Here is a 13,375-nt window from a genome sequence, read left to right on the forward strand (position 1 = left end):
ACACTGAGCCCGTGCAAATGCAGAGAGCTGAGCCAGTGGGGCTGCTGGTAGGGTGGGCACAGGAAAAGTTCAGCCTTTCTTAGCCCACAGTCATACTGGGGGTGCACCTCTCAGGAGAGGGAACAGTGGGCACAGGGAGTTAGTTTCAATTTCCTTAAACACGGCTGAAAGAGCTCTTTCCTTTTCTCTTCAAAATTAAATTCTATCACTGCCATTGTGTTTTCCCTTACCTGGAAAAAATTCCTTTGAGTCATTATAATTTTCACACGATACTAAATGATTCCTATATTTGCCAATTGTTTATGAGCTAATTGATATTATAGAAACTCACCGAGTAGTAAGTAGAACAGCCTTGATGTATTTGGGAGGCAAATGAGCAAAGTAGTCCACTCATGCAAGACAGTTTCAATATAGATGAGGAGATAGAGAGATGTTTTGATAGATGTTATAATTTTTAAAAAATGTTTGATGGATAAAATGACACTTCAGTTAAAAGAAGAAAATACTAATTGAAAACCTGCTTAAGGGATATAATTATAAGATATTAATCACCTTCATCTAAAGTGTATTGATCTTTAAATGATTGAATTCTGACTGAGTTATTTTTAGAATTGTTATTCCTACAAAGGAAGCCCTATGACCAACCTAAATGCAAATTCTCTAAGCTGAAAAGCAAATAGAGGGAGACAGAAAAAAGAGAGAAATCTGATTCCACATCAAACACAGTGCCTGATAGAGATGCTCCTGCATGACTGAGAATGGGTGAGCCATGGGGCTGGGCTGCCTGTGGGCTTCATTCCTTGAGACTGGCTCAATCTCCATTGAGGAAGCTTCCAATTGCTCATTGTTGAGGATAAGCAAACCTTTTTCTTTTAGCATTATATATATATATATATATATATATAAAATAATATTATATATAATATTATATATATATTATATATAATATATAAGTATATATTATTAACTACATATTATATGTTATATATATAATATTATATAATATATAAGTATATAATATATATAATATACAATATATAATATATACTATATAGCATATATTGCATATCTTATCTATACTATATATACTATATATACTATTATATATAATATATAAGTGTATATATATATAATCTTATCTATACTATATATACTATATATACTATTATATATAATATATAAGTGTATATATATATATATATATATATAAGCTAAAATCTACTTTGAGTCCTAATTCAAATGGGTAAGTTTCCACAGTGAGTAGAAATTCGGTAGCTGCTGCTAGAATCTGTGGAGAGGAGCAGAAATGGTTTCACAGTCCCCTCAATAGTGTGCCATGCAGGCAGAGACTTACTTCACTGTGTGTAAAACCGGACTAAGGGATGTTCTCATAGGCTGTCTGATGAACTTTAGATTCGTTTAGCGTAACTTCTTGTTTTACAGAGGACAATTCTGCGAGCTAGAGAAGTGAAACACTTTAAGATATTTTGTATAACATTGAAAAACTGATATACTTTTGTAAGTAAAAGATACAGAAACATTACCTTTTTTATCTTGAGTGGGTCCTGACGTTTTCTTAATAACTATTGATACATGATACATATACGCCTCTATGTTGCTGAATTGTTACAATTGTGTTTTGTTTACAATTTTGTAAAATTCCTTGTTTTATGGTGTCTTCCAGACACCATAAAACACTTTACATTTAAGAAAATATGGAGATGCTGGGCTTCTAGGAGTAAGAATCAAAGAATCTCTAAAGTAGTTTTTCTCATCCAGGTTACAGTAGAACTACCTGATTTAAAACACCTATGCCAGAGCCCTACCCCAGAGACTGGTTTACTGCATCTGGATTGGAGCCAGAGTACTGGTCCTCTCTGAAAGTTCCCCAGGTCATGCTCCTGTGTCACCCTGTGCGGAAGTAGAACTCTAAAGGACAATTCTCAGGCGTAGTGGACCCCTCGAAAGTCCCAAGAACTTTCCAGAGGTCCATGAGGTAAAACCTATTTTCATAATAATACTGAGATGTGATTTGCCCTGTTCACTGTATGGACTGCTATTTGTACTGCCAGAGCAAAAGACAACAGTGTGACACTGCTGGCACCTCAGCAAGCATCCAGACTATGGCAGTGAAGTGTTCTAGTAGGTACTGTGTTCTTACTGTCACACACTTTTCATATAAAAAAAAAAAAAAAAAAAAAAGCTACTTTCACTTTGGTACGTCCTTGATGAAATAGAAGTAATTTTAAATTTTATTACACCTCAAACCTTGAGTGTATGTTTTTCTAATATTGTGTATGACAAATTGGGAAGTACACGTAAATTTCTTTCACTGAATAAGGAAATATGGTAGTGGTTTTAAAGAAAAGCACATGTGTGATTGCTGGAGTTGGGAGCTGAGCTAGCTAGCCACTTAACTGATTTTTTTTTTTTTTTTTTCATGAAACATCACTTTTACTTGAAAGACTGACAAACTATACTTATTCAGACTTGAGTATTGACAGACTTCGTTTTTCTTTCTTTATTTTAATGAATCAGTTGAGCCTGTCACTTTGAAGAAAACAACCCACTATATCTGTTTCCAGTGGGAAAATTGAGCTTTCAAGTGAAAATTAGGATTTTTGAAAATGTATTCCTGCCACTGTGAGTTTAACACCTTCCCCATACTGACATTTCTGCTTAGATTGGTGGTGATATTAACAAGTATGGTTTTCAAAAAATATTACATAGTGAAATGTGTAAACATTTGAAAAGTCTGGCTACCACAGTGAAGCAACATTTTCTAAGTGAACAATGCATATGTTACAAAATCAGACAATGGTAAAAAGATCTATTCAGATGCATGATAGATCAGTAGATTTTAATGTAACAGAATGTGAAGTTTCCTTGACATGATTGCAGATTCCACACTGCAAGCAACTTTAAGAAATGACTGTTTGCCAACTGTTGGTATACTATCAAAAAACAATATCCACAATTACCTGGAAAGACTATCAAAATATTTCTCCTTTTTCCAACTTCAAATCTTTTGAGACAGATTTTTGTAATATACTTTAACCAAAACTATTGTAGCAAAAGTTTGAATACAGAATCAAGCTGTCTCCTATTAAATCAAAGTTTAAAAATATTTCCAAAGCTTTAAAACAATGCCATTCTCATTTTCCCCCTCAAAACGTGTATTTTAATTTACCGTAATAAAGCAACAAATACTGTACATATCAGAGACTAGATGATAATTGTTGCAAAATCTAAAGATTCAAAGAAAGTTCAGGAAATCACTGAGCTGATCAGAACAACTTTTACTTTTATTTTTTCAGTTTTATATAATTTACATATAACATCGTATAAGTTTAAGATGTATCACATAATGATTTGTACAAGGACATATTGTGGTATGATTATCACAGTAAAATTAGTTAACATATCCATCACCTCACAGTTACAATTTTTCTTTTGTTTTGAGAACTTTTAACATCTTCTCTGTTAGGCACTGTCAAATATGCAATACAGTATTATTAAATATAGTCACCATCCTGTACATTACAGGTCTGGGGCTTATTTATCTTCTAACTAGAAGTTTTTGTACCTTTGACCACCTTCACCCATTCCCCCCTACTCCCCATGCCCCACCTCCTTTCTGGTTTCTGTTTCTACGAGGTCAGCTATTTTTCAGTTCCACACATAAGTGAGATTGTATGTTATTTGTCTTTCTCTGTCTGACTTATTTCACTTAGCGCAATGCCCTCAAGGTCCATTCAGATGGATATTGCCATCGCTAAAGGCAGAATTTTCTTATTTTTATTCCAGTGTGTGTGTGTGTGTGTGTGTGTGTGTGTGTGTGTGTGTGTGTTCACTACTCATTGATCTGTTGATGGACACTTGTTTCTATGCCTTGGCTAGTAAATAATGCTGCAATGAACACAGGGGTGCAGCTATCTCTTCAAGATAGTGATTTTATTTTCTTTGACTATACACCCAGAAGTAGAATTATTGAATCATAAGGATATTCTATTTATAATTTTTTGAGGAATCTCCATGCTGTTTCCCACAGTGGCTGCACCAATTTACACTCCCACCAACAGCGCACAAGGATTCCCTTTTCTCTACATTCTCACCAGCAAGTGTTATCTCTTGTCTTTTTAATAACCATTATAACACGTGAGGTGGTATCTCATTGTTATTTTGATTTACATTTCCCTGGTGATTAATGATGTTGAGCACATTTTTATGTGCCTGTTGGGCATTTTAATATTTTCTTTTGAAAACTATCTATTTAGGTCCTTTGCCCATTTTTAAATTGGGTTAATTGATTTTTTGTTTGTTTGTTTGCTATTGAGTTATATGAGTTCCTTGTATATTTTGGATATTAACTCCTCTTCTGATATGTGGTTTGCAAGAATTTTCTCCCATTCTATATGTTGCCTTTTCATTTTATTGATCATTGATAATTTATTTTGCTGTACAGAAGCATTTTAGTTGATGTATTCCCATTTGTTGATTTTTGCTTCTTTTGCTTATGCTTTAGGTGGCATATCCAAAATAAATCATTGCCAACACCAATTTCAAGGAGATTTTTTCCCTCTGCTTTCTTCTAGGAATTTTATGGTTTCTGGTCTTATATTTAAGACTCTAATACATTTCAAGTGGATTTTTGTGTGGGGTGTAAGATAGGGATCCAGTTTCATTGTTTTGCATTTGCATATCCAGTTTCCCCAACACCATTTATTGAAGAGACTGAGTATACTTTCTCCACTGAGTATTCTTGGCTCTCCTGTTAAATATTAGTTGACTGTATATGCATGGGTTTATTTCTGGACTCTTGATTCTGTTCCGTTGGTCTGTGTGTCTGTATTTATTCCAGTCCCATGCTGCCTTGATGACTATAGCTCTGAATTAAGATGTGTTTTGTTCTTCCTCGGGATTGCTTTGCATTCCACTTGCCCTTTTGTTTGTTTAGGAAAATATTGTTGATAAAATATGTTATTAATGGTAATTAGTAATGGCTTTATTATTGTTACTTTTAAATAAATGAATTTCTTAGTTTAAATTTCAACTATGGAACAAGTATAACTCATATAAACAGAATTTCTTGGAGGACACTTGCGAAGTGTAAAAGAATCCAGAGACCACAAAAGTTTGAGAACACTGAGAACCATTGTACTCTCTGTCTCCCTCTTCTCTCTCTCTCTCTCTCTCTCTCTCTCTCTCTCTCTCTCTCTCTGTACACACACACACACACACACACGCATGCACACACAGTCTTGGATTACTTTCTCAGGTGAGATTTAAACAACAGGTAAAAGGTGCGCTTTCCTGTTCTTTCCTTTCGGATGTGAAGTCAACACCAATTTCTGAAGGAATGCAAATGTGTTTGGTGTTGGCAGGTCATTTGTCCTTGGTGAGTGATCAGAAGTTGCCATCTGAGATCAGGTTTCAAGCCACAAATCCACCCTTTCCTGTCTCTCATGTCCTGGTGCCTCAGCATCCTTGGGATACCACTTTGAGTACAGGTTTCATAGACAGGGTCTACTGAATGTGAATAAATACCCAAATAAAGAGGTTTTAGGGCACCTTTTTGACCCTGCACATATCTCCTACTGTACAAAATCAAAGACCAACATGAAGAAAATGTGTTGGTTCACAAAAACTTTTCATTGATCTGTTGAGTTTAATGCATTGTCTAAAGGTATTTTAGTTTTTAAAATCTTAGCATTTAGCAAAGAAAATTATATTAATGGCAGTTTTTATGGCAGACTTCAAAATATCTGTTTTAAGTTTTTTTTAAGGAAACAAGCCACTTACATTATTCACATTAGGTGATCAAATATATTTTAATTGAGGTATTATTGACATATATGTTTCAGGTATACAACATAAGGATTTAATATTTGTATATATTGTGAAATGATCACCACAATAAGTCTAATTAACATCCATCACCTTGCATAGTTACAATTTTCTTCTTGTGATGAGAAATTTAAAAATTTATTCTTATCAACTTTGAAATACGCAATACGGTATTATAAACTGTAGTCACCATGCTGTACATTACCTCCCCATGACTTATTTAATTTACAATTGGAAGTTTGTACCTTTTGACCTTCACCCATTTCTCCCCTACCAATACCCTCACCTCTGGCAACCACCAATACGAAGTCTGACAATTAAGTTTGCGAACTTGTTGCAACGATGTTGCTAACCTTTTTTGATATCAGAGGGATTACTCATTATGAATTTATACCAACTGGACCGTTAACCATGTTTACTATGTGGAAGTGCTGAAAAGGCTGCGTGAAAAAGTTAGACGACCTGAACTTTTTGCCAACAATTCATGACTCTTGCATCACGACAATGCACCACCTCACACAACATTGTGTGTGAGGGATTTTTTAGCCAGTAAACAAATAACTGTATTAGAACACCCTCCCTACTCACTTGATCTGGCCCCCGATGACTTCTTTCTTTACCCAAAGATAAAGGAAATATTGAAAGGAAGACATTTTGATGACATTCAGGACATCAAGAGTAATACTCCGACAGCTCTGATGGCCATTCCAGAAAGAGTTCTAAAATTGCCTCAAAGGGTGGATTAGGTGTTAGCATCAGTGCATAGCTTCCGAAGGTGACCATAGTGATATTCAGCAATTAGGTATGTAGTAGTTTTTCTAGGATGAGTTTGTGAACTTAATTTTCAGTCCCTGTATCTTCTCTGTATCTATAGGCTGGGTTTAGTGTTGTTTTTTTAAGATTCCATATATAAGTGAGATGGTACAGTATTTGTCTTTCTCTGCCTGACTTATTTCACTTAGCATAGTACCCTTGAAGTTGAACCATGGTTTTCCAAATGACAAGGTATAATTCTTTTTTATGGCTGAATAACATTCCATTGTAAATACATGTACCACATTTCCTTTATGCATGCATCCAATTCATCCACTGATGGACACTTAGGTTTTTTCCATGTCTTGGCTATTGTAAACGCAATAAATGTGAGGGTGCCTATCTTTTAGAGTTAGTGTTGTTGTTTTCTTCAGATAAATACCCAGAAGTGAAATTGTTGGATCATAAGGTAGTTTTATTTTCAAGTTTTTGAAGAACTTCCATGCTGTTTTCCATAGTGGTTACACCAGTTTACATTCTCACCAACAGTGCACAAGGGTTCTATTTTCTTTATATCCTCACCAATACTTATTTCTTATTTTTTTGATAAAAGCCATTGTAACAGGTGTAAGGTGATACTTCATTATAATTTTTATTTACATTTTCCTGATGATTAGTCATGATTACTTGAGCACCTTTTCATGTACCTATTGACCAGCTGTATGTTTTCTTTGGAAAAAAATTGTCTGTTGAGATCTTCTGCCCATGTTTTAACTGGATATTTTTTTTGCTCTTAAGTTTCTTCTATATTTTGGACATTATCCCCTTATCAGATATATGATTTGCAAATATTTTCTCCCATCTAGTTAGTAGGTTGCCTTTTTATTTTGTTGATTGTTTACTTTGCTGTGCAAAAGCTTTTTAGTATGACTTAGTCCCACTTATTTGTTTTTGCTTTTGGTGTCAGACTGAAAAAAATCGTCATCAAGACCTAAGTTAAGGAGCTTATGACCTACTTTTTGTTTTTTTTGTAGGAGTTTTATGGTTTCAGGTTTTACCATTAAGTTTTAAATACATTTTGACTTAATTTTTGTGTATGGTGTAAGACACTGGTCCAGTTTCATTCTTTTGCATGTAGCTGTTTAGATAATATATTCTTTTTGAAAGAAAGAATGAATGAATAATCATTTGTATAACATTTTTGTTTTCTGACAGACTATTTCAGGAGTAATTCCAATATATTGTTCCCCAAGCTACTTTTCTTAGACAATTATTTATAAACATTATTAAATTTATTTTTGCATCTTTATACATGTACAAGTTATGTGTATTTGACATGCACATTTTTTCTGCAAAGTCTACCAATAAAGAGAAAATTAAGAGGAATATATTCATATTCACATCTTTTTACTTTGATGATAGAGATGTCCTGTTTGGATGAATCTGATTTAAACAGCTCCCTTGACAAATTCACATTCATATTTCAACTATTCCAACATTGTGGAAAGCTATTTTCATCAGGTCAAGTACTGAATTCATTAACTATTTATCAGATGCTTGACATTAAGCAGTATTAGGTTCCCAGCAGATGGCTGGGGACTTGAAGTTTCCCATCATGACTATATCCTGCATTCAGGTCAGTTTTATGTTCTATAGAAATAACATTTGCTCTGTGTTCTAATTGGCTTTTAAGTCTGCAGAATATTCCCATAATACCATTCATTCTGTTTCCCTCTCCTTTTCTCTTCATCCTTATTTCACTCCAAATTTCCTAACTTTAGACTTCCAAAAAAGTTAAATTTTAGAGTTTGTTTTTCTCTATTTCTGGTAGATCTATTTCTTCTCAAAGAGGGAGGGAATTAAAGTAATCTGTGCTCTTTATACCAATTATCACCTCTTAAATGCCTTTAATTCCCATAAAATCCTCATTATTTCCCCTTTTACTTAGTATTCATAGAGATAAATTGATTTTCCAGAAAATAAATTGTTAAAAATAATTGTGGCGATGAAATTTGTTTTCAAGTTTCTTTGATTACAATAATTATTCTCCATCATTATATTGTTTCTACTTTTTAAGAAGCATGAACCCCAATGTGATATATCACATTGATGTATCACACACAATGTGATATATAGATGATGGTTTACAAAATTCTACATTTGAAACCTATGTAACGTTACTAACCATTGTCACCTCAAAAACTTTAAAAAAGTAAAAAAGAAAAAAAGAAACATGAACCCCAGTTCATTAAGTTTTGGTAAGAATTAGGACATCAATAATAACCTTCTGTGTCTCATGTCAATTTCTGGTTTATTGTCTATTCTCGATGCATCAATGTATATACATATGGAATCCTAAGTATATATACATATGTGCTTTATCTTTACTTTCTCTCTATAACTCCAAGTGCTTCTTCTGCCACAAACGCTTCCTTTAGCATCTATTAGTTTCCAGTTTCCAATTTGGTTTGACTTTTTCAGTTTAAATGACAGCCAGGTAATAATCAGAGCGAGCTGTCATTGCATTCTGCAAGGCCTGCTGCTAAGGCGCTACTCCACGTAAGCACACCTTGCTGTGCAGCAGCGGTTGCTCATGTGGAGGACGTGGGTGCTTAAACTGGTCATGTGACTTGCAAATATTTGTGTGAATCCAGGGCAAAGGGCATAAACCACCTCTGGCTCAGGGGTGTGGATTTCCTCCCAAACCACTAGCTCTTAGCCCATTATTTTCAAATTGAAAGGTATCATCCAGATACCTTTCTATACTATTAGTTTCTATACTAATATAAAAAGTATAGTTTCTATACTTTCTATAATATTAGTTGTTGAAATAATTACTGTTTTAAGACATTATGCAAATATGCCAAACATAGATGATCTGGGTAGAGGACTTATTTCCCCGTTATTACATACCACGTATGTAAATTAATTCTTTAACAGGACTTGTTATTTTGGGGAAATATGAAATTTTTATTGCACCAGTTGTTGACTCATTTCAAAGTATTTGAAATACAGAATAATGACAAGAAGAAAGTAAAACTGGAGCCCAGAAATAATTATTATTAATATTTTATATTTATCTTTATAGCCATGAATTTATTTACAAAAAACAAAACATTTGTCTGGTAAACTGATTTTTATCTTGACACATTACCATATAATTTCTATGTCATTAAATATTTTTCAATATCATCACTTTAATGTATGGATAATATTCTATCTTTTGTCTTTACCAGGCTTTCTTTTACCAATACTACATTGCTGTTCATTTAGGCTAATATTACTGTTACAAGAAATTTTGCTAAGAACATTGTTTTATTCATTCATTCAAATATATACTGAGTGTTACTATGCGTCAGTCTTTGAACTTCATATATGGTATTAAAATGTATATAAATGAAAATATTCTCCTTTCTATGAAAGACAACAGAATTTAATGAGAGTGATAGGAAATGAAAAGTCTGTGAAGTATTTTACCATGTTACTATGATAAGGAGTAAAGGGTGTTATCAGAAGGCACAGCAGCTACTCATATCCCAATTTTCAGTGTACTAGAAAAAGCTTTTTGGAGGGATTTATTCTAAGACTGTGTGGTAAAGACACTGGTGATCTCTAATGGTTCTCCATGTACCATCTGCCTTCCCTGCTTCAGAGCACTTTGGTGGAGACATCTGACTAGCTCTAGCTTCTGACAATGGACCACAGTTCCAACTCTAGTGTTGGTAACAAATAGCTGCTTGAATTTTGATGCCAGCCCCTCTGAGATTCAATTTCTTCATGTGTATAATGAGGTAGTTAGACCATGTGGTCTCCAAGGTCTACTACTATGCTGATAATGTAATTTTCTCTGAAAATAATATCAACTGAATTAAAATGATGACGGTAGTATTTGAGCTGTTCAATTAGAAATCCTTTCTGAGAGTAGCAATCATTTAACTAATAGGCTCTTGGCAAAAAAGTGCGCTTTTTCATGCTTCATTCTTGGAACTCTCACTGCTATGCAATATATATATTTTTTCAATCTATACTATTCCCACAGATAGCAGCTGCTATCTAAGGTATTCAATGATAACAAGATGCTCTCCTTTTTATAAGTATTTTAGTTTAAAAATTGACAAAAATCATCCATAAGACCTAAAGAAATGAAGCAGTGAGTTTGGGACTTTAGACACCAAAGCCAGCTTCATAGCGGGTACGTAAGCTGAAAGGGCCCTTTCCATTATGAACCAAATCAAAGACATAGGCATTTTCTTACACACAGCACTAGAACAGCTAGACAGAATTAGCTTTTTAAAAAGGACATGTTTGCATTTTTCTGTGTATGTCTCTACTAGAAATTTACCGTAATTTCAGATACTTATTTTAAGAAATTACCTCCAATGAACCTCAGTGAATTGTAGTATTGCTTAGATTAGAGATTTGGTATAAAATTTTATTAGTTTTTATTCTATTACAATATAATATTCCTGGTATCATTTTTAGCAATTAAACTCTATACGATTGACCAAATGCTGTCCCATGCAGTAGGCTGGGTGGTGTGAGGTGAAATTGTCTAGTTTCCAAATGTTTGGAGCTCTCACCAGGTCATCTTACAAAGGGAGACATTGTCTCGTTATACCCACTTACCCTAACATATAATTAAAAAATGATGCCTTTTTATGGAAATTAAGATGTTTTACTTATATTGTAAATGGTCTGTTTAGCACTCTCAGTATTTCTTTCATACAGATTTGCTTTAAAATACTTAAATGATTTTATAGCAGAATGGAAAATAATCAAAATATAAAAATTAACTTGCTCTAGAGATTATATTATGTAACTTCAGGTTCTGGGAAATTGGATATTGGAGAATTTCACAGAGGAAGCATGAGATACGGGGAATGACTTGTTTATTGGTATTCTGCCCATGGCTGCTCTCTTGAATTGCCTTGTATCCTAGTCACCTCCACTGGCTTTGATCCAAACAGTTACACTTGGGATAGTCCCTGGTATTTTGATGAACCTCCAAAATGTGTAGCTTTAGACTGACGTAAGTTTGGGATCCTCAGGTATCCCTAAAGAGGTGTACTAACCTGTGCTGGCAAGAGGCAGGTATGACTTTGTGGATAGGGATGGGAGGTCTACAGCATTCATCAGTAGACAGTTGAGCTGAGTTCTCAGCGCTTTCAAGAATTTTGAATTTATAAGAAAAACCCCAAAGAACCCTGAGCTTTGATCTGAAGAACTGTGCAACATTATGGCCAGGCAGCAGATCAAGATATTGTTCAACTGAGAAGACATCTGATAATTGCCTGGTGTGATTATAATGCCAACTGTAGTTAAGTGAATTGCTGTCCATCACCAGAGAAAAATCCGTTCTCTCTTGGTTCTAGGGAATTTTCACAATTTTTCTAATATTGGCCTCTAAATAAATGACATTGTAGAGGTTGATTCATTCTGTGGCTTGGTCAGGATTTTGCAAACATTCAGCTTGACATCTAAAAGTCTAACAATAAACAAAGTTATTTGGTCACCTTTGAGGAATCTAACCTTCTATTTTGGTCTGTTTACTAGTCTCTGTTGGGAATTGTACTGTGAGAAGACTGAGGGTTTTGTAGGCATGGGCAGTTTGGTTCATTCTAACATCCTCCAGAGTGGTGCATGTAGCAGATACCATATAAACATGCATTGAATTGAGTTGTTTTCAGGACCTTATGCTTGCATGCGTAAAGTAGTTTTCTCTCTGCTATGTAAACCCAATAATTGTATCAACTTAGTATGAAGACCTTTATCTTGCAGTTGTGTTTCTTGGTGCTGCCAGGCAGAGTGGTTACTTCCTTTTTTTTCTGTTATTCTACTGCTCCTACAAAAGCCCCGTTTAAGTTTCTCTTATTTCATGAAATTATCTCACAATGAATTCTAGTAGAGAGTTCCTCTATCCCAAATATTTCTCACTTTTTATTCAGTTTTATACTATTTTCATGTTACTTCATACCTTTGAGTTCATGTACAAAATATGGGCCACTTAGGACCCAGTTTCTATACAGTAAAGTTCCAAATTCAACCTCCTTTTTACCAACAGGATAATGGGCAAGTAGTACTTGCCAAATTGCAGACAAGTAGGTTCTTTGTTGAGGAGCGCTAAAATAGCCATTTATTTTTGTGATAACATTATTTTTTATCTGCTAATCTTTATTCAGTATTTAGTTTAAATCTTAGACATAGACAGGAGTTAGAAATAGTTTACTATTTGAAATTATACAAGTGTTTTTCTAAATGATTAAAATATATAACAAATTTTTTTCTACCCATAATATATTGTTTAGTACCACTCCAACTCAGAGAAAACAAACTAGATTACTATACAGGTTCATGACTAAATAAAAATAATTTATCTTTTAATAGAGATGTCAAACAAATAAGAATTTGTAACAGTAATGTGATAGAGCATAGATATTTCTCCTACCTTATACTTTTAAAAATCTTTTTATGTGTACTAATATTTATCTTATTCTTATAAATTCAAAATGTAATGATGTGTTGATAAATGTTAATAACCAACTCTCTAAGGAAAACAGCACTAATTTGTACTATTTGTTGATTTTCATGGTTTAAATAATCCCGTCCTGTTCTATTTCAGCGTACTGACCTGCTGCCATGTTGGTGCGGACATGGAGTCGGGAAGAGAAGTGCAGTAGCACACGTTATGATATTCCCACCATGTAGCACAATGGGCATAAAGAATCCCAAGAGCATAGATAATAGTCAAATGGAGCAAAATACTTTGGAAGTGATG

The sequence above is a fragment of the Rhinolophus sinicus genome, linkage group LG01 (genome assembly GCF_036562045.2).
Source record: "Rhinolophus sinicus isolate RSC01 linkage group LG01, ASM3656204v1, whole genome shotgun sequence".
NCBI lineage: Eukaryota > Metazoa > Chordata > Mammalia > Chiroptera > Rhinolophidae > Rhinolophus > Rhinolophus sinicus.